This window comes from Gouania willdenowi, chromosome 17 (assembly GCF_900634775.1).
Source record: "Gouania willdenowi chromosome 17, fGouWil2.1, whole genome shotgun sequence".
In the NCBI taxonomy this organism is placed as follows: Eukaryota; Metazoa; Chordata; class Actinopteri; order Blenniiformes; family Gobiesocidae; genus Gouania; species Gouania willdenowi.
The window spans coordinates 18,912,606-18,927,231 of record NC_041060.1 but is presented as its reverse complement, the minus strand read 5'-3'; positions in this window follow the sequence as shown (position 1 = coordinate 18,927,231).

Below are 14,626 nucleotides of genomic sequence, written 5' to 3'. Positions count from 1 at the left end.
GGAACAAATCCGACCCTTTAAAGCATCCAATTCAGCCATCAGCAGAAAGCCAAAAAAAAAAAAAAAAAAATCAGAATCCCTGAATCATTTTATAAATTCTTGACTAATTCAGTTGTGGATATTTCCAAAAATAATACACAAATTCAATGAAAATCCACAATATTAGCACGGCTCACATTTCCCCCCCATGCTTGTATCACACGATGGCAATCATTTTTCTAAAATACTGCAATTTTCTGCAAATTATTTCACAAATTCCAATAAATTGAAAGTAAAGATCCTGCTGGGACTGATAGCCATCACTTATTTATTTGATATTATCAGTGCTGTACATATTTTACAATCTATTTATATGTGAAAGTGCAAACTACAGCACAATGATGAAATTACTCATTTCCCCCCTAAAGTCTGCCACCCACTAAGGATGAACTGCTCCGCATTTTTTGATAATGTGATTGAAAATAAATGTAGTACAAAATCATAAAATAAACCACTATTATAAGTTGTGGTGAGTGTTTTTCATGCATTATAAAGTCATGATTGTTGGACTCCAATGGTTTTATGTGTAACATCAACTGTCAGGAATAACGAGAATGATTGACAGCTATTGACCACCTAATGAATTAGGAGTCGCTCCTTGTAGTTACGCAAACTGGGAATGGATAGTTGGATAAACGTTATAAAAAGACGTGTGGGTTGGTTTCTAGATTGAATGTTTTTAAGGTCACCGACTGTATTCACATGCCTTTTGCATACTGTAAATGTGATGATGAAAGCCCAAAGTAAGAAGTCAAATAAAAGAGCATTATCATGACCTTTTAATGGAGACGTGTAAAAACAATTTCCACAAATGAAAGCCAGTGTTGAGAGTTCATTAGCTGGAAACATATGGCCAAAAAAAAAAAAGCGTATGAATATAATATTCTATAGTGCTATGCTGTGCAATGTGGATAGATGTATAAAACATGAAAGGAACCAAGCAGGTGCTGTCAGCACAGATTACTTGTGAGTGGCAGAGATATGAGGAAGAGGGAGATGATCAGTCTTTAAAAAAAAAAAAAAAAAAAAGAACAGAGCATCTGTGTGATTGTACTGCCTGGGGTGAATGTCACACGTGTAGCATGGAGAGTAAAGCATGTACAAAGGCAATAAATAGAGAGAGCAGAATGTGGAAGTCGGATCTCAGAGACTTAAAAGAGAATGGCAAGCCATGAAGAGACATAAAGAGACATATGCCTTTTTACGCAGGTCGTGATTTAATATGGATGTCAGATGGTTTCTTTATTGTAGTCCATGAGGACAGGAAGTTACAATTTTATGGGAGAAAAGGTCAAATATTGAGCCCTGAGAATGCATTTGTTCAGCAGGTTTCTGTCTGATTTTAACATCACAATTCAGCACCTTCTGATCCACACGTGATATTTTTTTTCTCTGTGTTAGTGTTAAAGATGACAATATGAGCTAAAAATCTTGACAAAGAATGATAGAACACCTGAGAATAGAATAAATCATGTTCCCCATGTAAAAACAATGATAAGGCCTGTAATAATGTTTTGTTTGAGCTTTTATATAAACACCTTTAACCCTCCTATTATCCTCAAATATTACAACCACATTTTACCCTCAATCTGACCTCAGGGATTTTTGCCTCCAGAAAATGAACGTCAGAAAATTGTTGCCCAAGTTTTCGTGTCAGGGAATTTATCTTGAATACTTTTTACCCAAATCTTCTTAAATTTACTGACAACGTTGATGACCACAAGAGTATGAACCCTATTGGTTGTGGTGATGATATGACCTTTCCTGCGGCGCAACTATCAGGTCAAATTTTCAATTTTTAGTTAGTGTATCTTGAAAATCTTTCATCCAAAACTCTTCTATTTTGGGGTGCACATTCAGGACTCCCAGAGAATGAACCACATTGGTTGATGTTGGTTTTTCCTTTTTTGGAAGGAATTGTGTCTGATGGAGGAGAGACTGTCTCAGAATCAGGGTCTTCCTCAACACAATCCTTGCCTCTACATCACTTTCACTGTGAAAGAGCTGTTCCAAAACCTCATTGACAGGAAACCTGTTCCAAGAGAGAAAGCTTGCAGGTTGCAATACGCACAGAGCGCAATGAGGAATGACTTGGATCAAAAGCTGTCATATAAGCTTTTATGTGTACTGCACATTGAAAAAATGTCATAATGATAATTTTATGCTGAATTGATTCCACCCATTAAATTAGGAAACGTAATGAAATATGAAGCAGAAAAATAAAGGAAGGTTGAGGGTGAATTTACATTGAAGGATCCTAGAGCAGTTAGGCGACCGTGGCTCAGGTGGTAGTGGGTCGTCTTCTGATCGAGAGGTTGGGGGTTCGATCCCAGTACCTGACTATGTGTCGAAGTGTCCTTGGGCAAGACACTGAACCCTAAGTTGCTCCCAGTGGTCGACTAGCGCCTTGCATGGCAGTCCTGTCCCACTGGTGTGTGAATGTGAGAGTGATTGGGTGAATGAGCTGATGTGTAAAGCGCTTTGAGACTGCTTCAGTGTGGTGATAAAGCGCTATATAAAATGAAGTCCATTTACCATTTAGTCCATTTAATACTCTAGGATTTGGGCAGGGGAACTGTGGTGGGAAACCCTTGGTCACATTCTGCAGTTTGTGCATTTCGAGAAAGAACCTTAGAACAAAGGTAGAGGAGGGCAGATTAATTCAGCAGGGGAATCTTAAAAGAAAAGCCACAGAGAGGATAGAGAGCAGGTGTATCAGATGATGGAAAAAAAAACTGCTGAGAGCAAAATACAGTGGGGGAATTTGATAACACTGAGGACAGGATCTGTGATCAACAACGAGGTCATGCAACACACACACACGCACGAGACAAAGGCATGGGCTTTGCACCTTTTGTTGGCCTGCAGCTACACCTTACAGAGAGAACTCGGTTTGCTTTTTAATGCTAAGATGAGACGAGTGAGAGGTGAGGAGTATGTGAACCTGAGACATGTAATCTTTATTGCTTGAAAGAGATATTCAGGGACACACACTTCAACAAATGTTGTTAGCTTTGATTCTTACAAAGATTACCTTTTGTTGGAAAGAAGGATGATGCTTCACGTTGTCTTGTTAAAGGAAATGCTAAAGAGAAGTCTCAAAAATTTGATTTAAAAGAAAAGAAAAACATTTGGCAGCCAGGAGTGACACTGAGCTACAAAGGGACTTGTTGAAAAACCATTATGTTGTTTTGAAAAGAGAACAACCTATTCATGCTTCGCCTTTTCTGTAATTCTGATGTTCACAAGTCTGCATCACTTATTTCATCATCTCATGTTTGTGAACTTGGTCTTCTAGTTAGGCCACACTACGAGGGAAGGGGCGGAGCCTATGTGAACGCCATGTGCCCGTCAGTGACCAGGGACTCTTGTCATATCATAGGCATGCCCCCGCGCTTTCCGAAAATGTATAGTTCATGGTACTCAAAAAGGGGGAAACATTGTTATTGGGCTGGAATATTTTTCTTTCTTTCTTTCTTTCTTTCTTTCTTTCTTTTTAGTTTCCCACTCAACCATTATGTAGAGTCTCAAAAATTCAAACAAAATAGAATTGCGCGCTTCTCTAATTTCTAGCTTTTTCTGAATTGAAAAAATACAAAAATCTGCCGCGCCCCCAAGTACACCAAACATGTATTACGAGATCGGAATTCTCAAAAAAATTAATTCATCGTAGAATCATGAAAATTGACACAGAAGTAGACCATGACAAGGCATGTAAAAAATAATATTAAGACCATGCCAAAAAACATACAGGAAGTCCAGAATCTTGAATTGAAAATTGAGAAATTGCTATTTTCGCTCACATTGTATTTTAACGCATCTCTTGGGGTGTTTCACCGACAGGGTTCAAAATTGCTGGAGATCATCTAGAGAAGTGGGACACCAAAAGAGATCCATGGATTCTTGATAACTTTTACAGTGTTTGCAGGGCAGCACCGTGAATTTTGGCCAAAAATGATAAAATAATCAATTTTTGGAAAATGTTCCAATTGGCACATACAAACTCCGATTTGTGTCAAATGTGAATCAGTTGTTAAACTCCCGGCCCCTAACCAGCTCAATGTGGAAAAACAGACATTGGCGCGTTTAGCGCCCCCTACAGAGTAAAGAAAATTATTATTTTAACGCACTTCTCCTAGGGCGTTTCACCGACAGGGCTCAAAGTTGCTGGAGATCATCTAGAGAAGTGGGACATCAAACGTTAGCCATGAATTTTTGATAACTTTTACGGTGTTTTCAGGGCGAAGCCATGAATCTTGAAGCCATGAATTTTTTGTTTCTTTTTTTTTTTTTAAATGCTCCCATTTGCACATACAAAGTCGGATTTGGGTCAAATGTGACTCAGTTGTTAAACTCCTGGTCCTAAACCAGCTCAAGGTGGAAAAACTGACGAAGGCGGCGTGGAAAAGCGGCACGGCGAAGGCTGCGCAGCAAAGGAGGCTTGGCAAAGGCGAGGGTAGCTTATCACCGCTTGCGGCTATATTGTCACATTATTCTGAGGTGATGCAGCAGCCTTAGTGAAACACATAAGCATAGGAAGGTGAAGATGTTCACTGCATCGTATGAAACGTTAAACAGAAAGTTGAACACAGAAAAAAAAGGTGATTTGACTTGAGATCAAGATGACTATAGTGTGAGCATGCATATTTTAATGGTGAGATGGTACAAACCCATGCATGGTCAAGGAGAACATGCAAACCATAAAAAAAGACTCCAGTTCCAATTCCAGAAAATAAAACCGTAACTTGTGGTCCTCTGTCTCTTTTTTTTTTAATGTCGTTTTCATTAATTATGAGGCAAAATGGTCACAGAAGCTTTGATCTTGCTCTCTCTCTCACTCTTTATCTCATTCTTATCCTAACAAGCAACATGAAAGCAATTGTATTGGTTAATGCTCACGAAAGAGCCGTGGTGGTGCAAATTCAAAGTACAGTTGATTAAAACAAGTTTGGTTTTTATTGCCCTTTATTTTGCTTGCCTCTCAACTGATTCTGAAGGCCTCAAGGCAGATTTCATTGACACATTATTGCGGAATTACTTTAAAATTGTGATTTGAAAATTATGTAAAGAAAAGAATGAGCTAATCTTTTTTGTTTTTCCTGAACGTATCGGAAAAAACATATACATGTAAAAAAATAAGCAAGTGAACAGTCAAGTCATTCTTCAGGAATCCTTAGCTGAGAGACTCTTAAAAGCCATTGGCTTACATTACTGTCCTCACTCCTGATCAACCACACAGTCCATTTAAAGAGAAAATTGCTGTGGATTTCCGTGTGTGTGTGTGTGTGTGTGTGTGTGTGTGTGTGTGTGTGTGTGTGTTGCAGTCTCCAGAGCCTAAAGGACTCTCCTCATCACAGCTAAATGAACCAAAGTAAATGAGGAAGTAAATTGAAAAAGTATGCAAACCAAACTAATCTTACTTGTTTATCTCTAAATTAGGGAACGAATGCTTGAGGCAATATATAGAGGACTGAATGCAGAGTGTAGATTTGTCATAAAAAGTTCAAGTTTTTCGCTTTTGTTTGGAAGTTTTGAATCAGTGCATGTTCTTTAGTGTTGTTATGCTGTAGACTATGAAGACTTGCACACCGTCCAACTTCCAAAGAAGAGGAACAGTTATTTGCAAAGTTTTGGTACTTGACCTTCAGCAGGCAGTTTGTTCAAAATGAGAGGACCTGACATTAAAAACATATAAACATAGATGTATAAATACAACTTGGGCAAGGCACTATACCTCGTATTATGGGGTGTGAATTGTGCATGAATGTTTGTTAGGGTGGTTCACAGAATAAATGTCACCAAATTTTGCCAGATCGCTTTTTGCCGTGTTCCAATTGACAATGTAAGCATCTGTACCAAAAATGGAGTCAATTGTGGCACTTTTAGGGGCAGCACACAAGTTTTTTTCTATTTTCAGGAGTAGTGCTTGAACTGTTCTAATGCTTTTATTCATTTAGTATAAATACAGGGATAGGCTATTATTGACCAACATTACTTTTATATTGTTCAAGGTTCAAATATCTGTGAAAGTTACTCATTCTTTGGGTTGAGCAATAAAAATTGGGAAAACGTCACAAAACGTCAATAGGAACGAAATGCGATCTGGCAAAAATTGGACAACTTTTACTGATCCCATCATATTGTGAACCACCATAATGTTGGTGGTGGTCAGAGGGGCCGTAGGCGCGAAAGCCACACTTTTATCATTATGCCCCAAGGCAGCTGTGGCTACAATGTAGCTTACCACAACTGGTATATGACTGCTGTCAATGAATAATTGTTTTTGTAACGCGTTTTGAGTCTCCTTGAAAAAAGCTCAATAAATTATTATTATTATTATTATTATTATTATTTATTTAACTTCCGATACTTAGCCATAGATGTATTATGGCAGGAGTTGCATTCTACATAACAGTAAATTTGATTTAAAACTCAAAGTCCAGTAAAGTACAAAATAAAGAGCATCAAAACTCAAATGGGAAAAACCAAAGCAACACAAAGAAACCAATCTTTAGGCACTTTGAACACAAGGAGCAACTACAGGATCACAAGGAGAGAAGACAGGACATAGCCGACAATCCACCAGCAAACATTCAGTGACCAAGCACTTGTTAAATAGTGGAAGAAAGGTAATCAGTGGATAGAAAACACCTGAGTGAAAACAAGAGAACCTAATAACACATAAAAGGGAATATAACCCATAAACAAACCCAAAGACTGAGAGAGAACCAAACAGCTAAAGTACAGCGTAAATCAGGAGATACATTTGGTAAGCTACTTCTACGTTATTGGATACTAAAAGCTGTTTTATTGTTGAACGCAGAGCAAAGGAAGATGAAGATGTGTGTCTGCTTGTAATAACAACAGCTTCAGAATGTTGGATGAAAGAGAAAAAAACAAGCGTTGAGTCTTTGGGAGAGTTAAGCTCGTGCGGGTTAGCCTGCTGAGAAACCAAATGCAGGGATAAAGTGAACAAGCTACAGTCTGAAGGGTTTCAATTTATGTCATGTTCACAGTTTGGTCTGTCAGCAGTAGCTCAGGAGTTAGAGCGGATCATTACACATGCTTCCTGTTATGAATATAAATGTACCTTACATGCATTGACTGACAGCTAAACTTCACCAATCTCATCTGCAGCTGTGGCCACAGATTTAGGTCACCTCCATCACTAAGTATGACCGTGTTGTTGATAAACTGAGATTTGTGTAAAGTGCTTTTTCGTAAAAAAAATTAAAAAAAACTGCAGATTGGATGTAAAACCATTTTTTTTTTAATTATTTTTAAATTCAGAACGTGCTATAAAATGGTTTTTCTTGTTTTACACAAAGCCTTCACACAAATGATTGTAGTGAGTGAAATGGAACTCGTGGATCTCACAATCTCAAGGCTTTTCAGCTGCTATTTAAATACTAAAGAGCTGTAAACGCAGTGTGTGCCATCAGCCTGCATTTCACGGCAGAAGTGCAGTGTAGGTGCTAAGCGAGGCAAACTACAGGCTGTCAAGGAGAGCAGGAATGCCAAAGGCAGCCGGGTGTCATATTAAACCCTCCACAAAGTCAGGTAATGACATGTGACTCACTGCATCAGATGGACTGTAAGTGGATTTATTTGAAGCCCCAGTACATGTAGGAGTTCCCTTGAAATATGACACACATCACCTGTAAAATAAACAACCATCTCCCACGTGTAACCTTGTATGCTGGGCAATTGAAGGTCACGTCATGGTTCCATTGCTTTATCACAAAGACATTAAGTCATGGACGTTGCATTTAGAGATGCAAATGTGTGTGTACTGCTATTCACAAAACTATCTTTATGTTGTATGCATGTACCTTTTATATGAAAATGCAAACTATCATGACATGAAATAGCGAATATTGATAGCCATAAAATAATATTTAAAACTTACAATTTTTATTCAACCACTTGAAAAGGGTAAAAATAGGTTACATTTTGCAATTTTTATATATCTTAGATCACATGTGTCAAACTCAAGGCTCGGGGGCCAAATCCGGTCCTTTAGGGCATCCAATTCGGCCCGCAGGAGAAAATAAAAATGACAGAAAAACATGAGTCATTGTGTGAATGAAACTCAACAATATTTGCAGGGGCTCACAGTTTTCCTGAGGCTTATATCACAACTGTTCCGTGGTAGAATCACCGCACTCTGGACAAAAACTGCCAAAGTGTCAGAGCTAAAAAAATATTTGTGTGAAAAAAAGATCTGCACACTTGGATTAATGCGAGTAAAAATATTTGATTTCTAAGCTTTCGGTCAAAGGACGTTTAACTGTTGAAAAGATCCTAAAAATTCTAACAAAATCTTTCAATTTTCCTCAAATTATAACATAACATTTTCCTTAATTAAATAGAAATTGATCACAAATTCTAGGGAATTTAAAATGAAGACCCTGTTGGGACTAATACTGGTCACTTGTTGCTTAGATAATGTCGTTTTCTTACAAATGTTGTATTTTATGTATACGTAGAAGTGCAAACAAGGGCACATTAATGTTGAAATTACTTGTTTTCTCACATAAAATATGTGGCCCACTTGAGATCAAACTGCTCCTGAACAAAATGAGTTTGACACCCCTGTCTTAGATGATGAGTACGATGCAATTTCTATAATAAAGAAATTACAAAAGTATTTGACCCGCTATAGTCAACCAATAATCAACTTTTGAAAATGGTTAAGTGATTTTGTGTTTGTTAATATACAGTAAACTCCAACCTTGGCAGGGTTTGAAGTTGTACGCTCTTGCATAATTTTAATTCATATGAAACCCGCACTACAGAGCACACGTCACTTTTTTTGCATGAACTAAAAAAACAGAGATTGGTTTATATTTAATATTTTATTAATAATCATTAAATTCATTAGAAATGTTGAAGATTTAACATCTCGTAAACCCAAGCTCAACAGCAAGGGCATAAATCTGATGAATGAATTTTCACTGTTCTTTTTTATATCCGACGTCGATTGCCATATATAGTAGAAAACAATGTAGAAAAATACTAATTACAAATTCAGATGTTCCTCTTGGAAACTGCAGGAGGCACCTATAGTTTGGGCGTGAATATGTGTATTTGAGTATATACATAAGTGCCAGTATTTCTTTTTTACAAAGTTGTATCATTAATAGAAGCCTGCATCAGCACCGTCTCTAAAATGCTGCTCTATCCCTAGAAATCCATTCATGTTCCTTATTTTCTATTATTAACGATAGACATTTGGACACTTTAATGACAATCACTCTTTTTATGTCTGTTTTCATCTATTGTTTGGACACTCAACGCTCATCTGCTATCACTTTATTTCTTTAGTTTTGCACCTTTTAATGTTCGGACACTATGACGACAATCACTTTCATTTGCATTTGTAATTTGCACCCTTAATGTCTGCACTGACTGTTTTAATGTCTGTTCGTCTATATTATATATGGAAGGGAGGGAGGACAGCGGCAGTTTATTTGTTTTATTGTTTAATATTTATTGTTTACTTTGACTTTTTACTGTTTATTTTTACTGTTTATTGGTTTACTGTTTACTCTTTATTTTACTTATTACTGTTTACTGTCTACTTTTTACTGTTTACTGTCTACTTTTTACTGTTTACTGTCTACTTTTTAATGTTTACTGTTTATTCTACTTATGTCTTGTATAGTGCTACTGGATGCCTTGAATTTCCCTCGGGATCAATAAAGTATCTATCTATCTATCTATCTATCTATCTATCTATCTATCTATCTATCTATCTATCTTTCTATCTATCTATCTATTTTAGGATTTAAAGAAAATCTCCAAGGTTTATAGAAAAATATGTCTCCACTGAGGAGACGGGGATTGGTTTCAGGACATAACAGGTACAGTAAGTAACTTTTGTTGTGTCGGTGCCATATGGAAAATAATGATTGCCTTCCTATATTATTGATCTGGGCTATATTCATTGTGGCTCACATTGTTTGCAAGCCATACAATATTAGGTGTACTGTCAGTCTTCCCATTGGGTGCAACCTTTTTAAGCCTTTTTAGCTGATTGTCTCAACAGTTTGGTTAGACTTTTTCAAATGACTTCGGAGCCAACATGTTTTTTTTCATAGCCACGGGTTAGTAGAAGTATTGTAGAGCGTGATGTTAGCCCCGAGCCTAAATGCAACACTGAATGACCGAGCTGTAGCCTGTCAGTTTGTATGAGTGATCTTTTTTGGTTTGCATCCAGCCAGTGAGCCCAGAGGAGTGTTGTGAAGCGTGATATTGGACCCTGAAGTCTGTGCAGCGGCAGGTTTCAGAGTGCTAACAATCTCTGTGCATTTCCAAGGCCTTCAGGTATGTCTGACAGCTGCTGTCACCTGGAACAATACGCCATCGAAAGAAAAAAAGCTGCTTCGACACTGCAAAATATCAAGTCAGGCCGTGAACTAAACGTGCTGTTCGGACACGAATGGTTCCGGTCACGAGTCAAATATCAACGATATGGGAATGGATGACAAGCTGCGGATCACATGCTTACAGAGTGTTGTGCTAGTGACTGAAAAAATGTAACTAGTTACTTCATTCACAAAGTAACTCAGTTACTATTTTGATTACTTACACCAAAAACTAATGAGTTACTGGAAAAAGTCACTTTTAAGTTACTTAGAATTCAAGAATGTATTGTTTTTTTTTTCAGTCATTTGTGTCCGTACGGCTTCATATCAGTGCTGTATTAGAAAATAATCCACTGTTGATCAACTCTGCGGTGGAGAAATAGTGGTTAAGGAAGCTGGGTTGTAATCAGAGGGTCAGTGGTTTGAATCCCTCCGATACCAACAGCTGTATTAACATTGTTTTGGATAAAAGCCTCTGCTAAATTAAATTGTATCATATATACCCTACAGTTTCTAATCATTTACATTCACAGTACTAAACTCTGCTCAGTATTAGACTTTACAAACACCAATCTGACTGAAACACTAAGTATTTTTCCAATGCCAGTTTGTTTACCTGGGATCAGCAGAAACTGAAAATGTTACAAGGAATTCTGAAAATAACACAAAACAATCTGGATATTAGTCAGAATCAAAGATCAAAAATCAAAGTGGCTTCAGCATCATAAAACGGTTGCGTTTAGCCCTTAGAATGTTCCATTACTATACAGTACCTACCTTGGGTCTCTCCTCCCTGTTCCCTTCCACCTCACCTAGGTGTAACACTGCCCTTTCTTTTTATATCCTCCCTAAAAAAATGTGTTTCTTACCCTTCCTCAGGGAGAGCTGGTGATCTATGCGCATTTATGCAATTAAATAAATTCATTTATTAAATTGCAATAACAAAACATGCATTGCTGTCTTAAAAAGATTGCACTTCTTGTAGTGTTGACCTTTGACAGCATGTGCAGACAAAGAAAAAAAATATTAAAAAAAATAAAATGTTCCATTGCTTATGTACAAAAACTAGCAACCTGTACAGTATAAACACAAAAAACCTTCTAAAAGAAATGTAAACAATCTGAAGTAACATTGGAAATATATTTTGACCAACTCTGATTCGCAAAAACTGCTATAAAACAACCATAAATTACGTGCATATAAAGCACAAAACAGCTGCTTCAAAATTAAAACTGAGCAAATTTTTTTACCTTAGCACAACTTGAGTTGCACTTTAACATATGCAAAGTAAGCTGTGTGTATTCCAAGTGCAGATTCTCGCATTGACTCGCCATGATTGGCACACGTTATAGTAAACGGAGACACGCCGACAATGCTTCTTCTTCTTCTTCTTCTTCTTCTTCTTCTTCTTCTTCTTCTTCTTCTTCTTCTTCTTCTTCTTCTTCTTCTTCTTCTTCTTCTTCTTCTTCTTCTTCTTCTTCTTCTTCTTCTTCTTCTTCTTCTTCTTCTTCTTCTTCTTCTTCTTCTTCTTCTTCTTCTTCTTCTTCTTCTTCTTCTTCTTCTTGAAGAAATGTGGCGCCACTGTAAACAGGAAGTATATTGCAGCTAGCCAAGTAACACACAAACACACCATATTGTAATGGTAACTGAGTTTATTTCTTTAAAAAAATATTGCATTAGAGTACTAGACACTGTCAAAAGTAACGTTGGGGAGGTAACCGCCCAACAATGCATGCTAATATGAAGAAGAACACATATAAACAGGATCTGCCAAGAATGATGTTAAACAAGTTTTTTAAAAAATGTATTGTAAGTGCTCAAAAAATATTAGGAAATGCCATTGGAATTCTTGAAAAATGATTTCTGTGCCTTCACACTGAAGAATCCTAGAGCGGTGTTTTAGTCTCTAGGAACTGTTACCCCGCGTAGTGCACATCCAAACCACTAAAAGCATTTGACCAGTAGATGAGAGCCAGCTTTTCTTCTTTGTGTTTATCTGCCCAAAGAAGTCCATACTCCTGTAATAGCTAATGTAACTGCATCAGAAGCTGTTTGAAGCAGATCAAAGAGTACACTGTGAACACAAATGAAGCCAAATTAAAGTGAGAAAATGATCCGCTGTTCTCCGTCCATTCGGCTTGAGTTCAGCCCTTTACCGGTGTGAAAGCAGCCTAAGATGAATTGTTAGAGTAGGACAACTCATTACCCTGGAATCCATCTTTATCTCCATTTTGTTTGAGTTCTGGAGGATTGAGTCGGGCGGGACAAAAACACGCGCAGAGTAACCAATCAAACGAAGAGATGACATGACGACAATAACGCAAGAAGTAGTTGTAAGCATGGCACAAACATTCTTCCTTAACTCATTCAGTGCCAGTCATTTTTAAAATTTCTACCTCCTCAGTGCCAGTCGTTTTAGAGCATTTTGACTCATTTTTAAAGACCCACAGAATATTTTGTACCATGACAATCTGAATTCAGATTCTGAAAGATTAAAGTCTCTAATTTCATCAGAAAAAATAATTTTGTTTCAAGCTTGTTTCGTTCTTCTGTAATCAGCAGTTGAATAGAGGCGAGTTTCACACAAATCACCAGTTTGTGACAAAAAGCTGAGAAAAGCGGCTTTATCTGAAAAGATCTATTAGTGACTAGAAGAAAAAAAATTTTGCTTTAGGGACATTGGTTTCCTTCTATAAAAGTACAAAAACAACACTGAGACCAGGCGTTTGATGGCAACATTATTATTATTTTGCTATCTAAACGTGAATCTAGACGTTACTAAACCATTTCACGTCTGTAGATGTGAATGTCACTCAATGAGTTAATATAAATGGTTTGAAAGCCTCTTCTTGGTGCGGTTTCAACGATACATCTAGGTCTTTTAAAACAGAGCAGTGCACAGCTCTGAACGTCTTCTCCGTGACGGGTGCCATGTTTGTTTTGACACTGCTTGGCGCAGGAGATGTGACATTATTTTTCTGGGCAGAAACGCTGATATTTTGTTAAATTCAGCAATTAGGTCTTCTCTATGTCTGTACTGCAAATGTCTTATTTCTCTCTAAATGATATATGATTATAAGACCTTTGACAGACTTTGATTCACAAAGTAGTTCAGTTATGACGGTTGTGTTTTCAGGCTTGTCACATAGTGGGGGAGCTATAAGTCTGCAAGGGGTCTTAGAAACAGGATTGCTACAGTGTGACTGTTCAGGAGTTGGAATAACGTCACATTACTAAAGTGTAGTTTAATATGTATCACAGCTCTGACCTTAAAACTGGAAAAATCCTCCATCTGCATTTGAACAATGGCTCATTTCTAATACCCTGCTTGACAGTCTTCAGTAATGACATCCTTTACATGTTCTCAATAACCACAGATGCAAATGGCACTGCTTCAGAAATGATTTTTCTTCGAGATTAAGTAATTTTTTTTTCTTCTGCCTCTCCTCCTGTCTCAGTTTTGACTCCCCCCCCCCTCCTCCTCCTCCTCCTCCTCCTCCTGTCTGTCTCTGTCCTCCTCTCATCATTTCAATCCTCCTCTCCTGTCTTTCCTGCTGTCATTTTTCTGTAGGTCCTCCTGTCAAGACTGATGTGTGATTCCCCCCCCCCCACCCCCACCCCTCCCCAATCTTACTCCTGATAGCAGCAGTAAAGCTGATCTGAGCAAACTATGTCTCCTGCTATGTAAACATTCATTACTGATCACCATATTTTTTTCCTCAATATCCCCACAGCTTGGCTGGAATTTATCTCAGACCTTTAGGAAAGAAGATAAAATACATTCTGGAAAAGTTGCTAGTCCATGGCAGAGCTGTAAATATGCAGTGGTTATGTTGACATTTTATTGCATGCATATGAGCAGCTGTCATAACGGGAGATACAAATGTGATTGTATCTGCTCTGAGGGCCACATGATCAACATTCATGTCAGCATTTAGAATAATAACCAATCAGAGCATTAATACAGTCGGGGAAAGTGGGTTTTGTCTTTTTTATCTTTGTAATTTTGATGTTTTGTCAGATTTGAGTAATTTTGTCTGTTTTACAGTCATTATGTGTGGTTTTGTTTGTGTGTGTTATTGGTGTAATTTTACATGTTTTCCTATCATTTTCTGCATTTTTGTTGTCGTTTGTGTGTTTTTGGAACTATTCTGTAATGTGTTGTTGTTGTTTTGTGTGTTTTTGTTGTCATTTTGTTTTCTATGAGTCATTCGGTG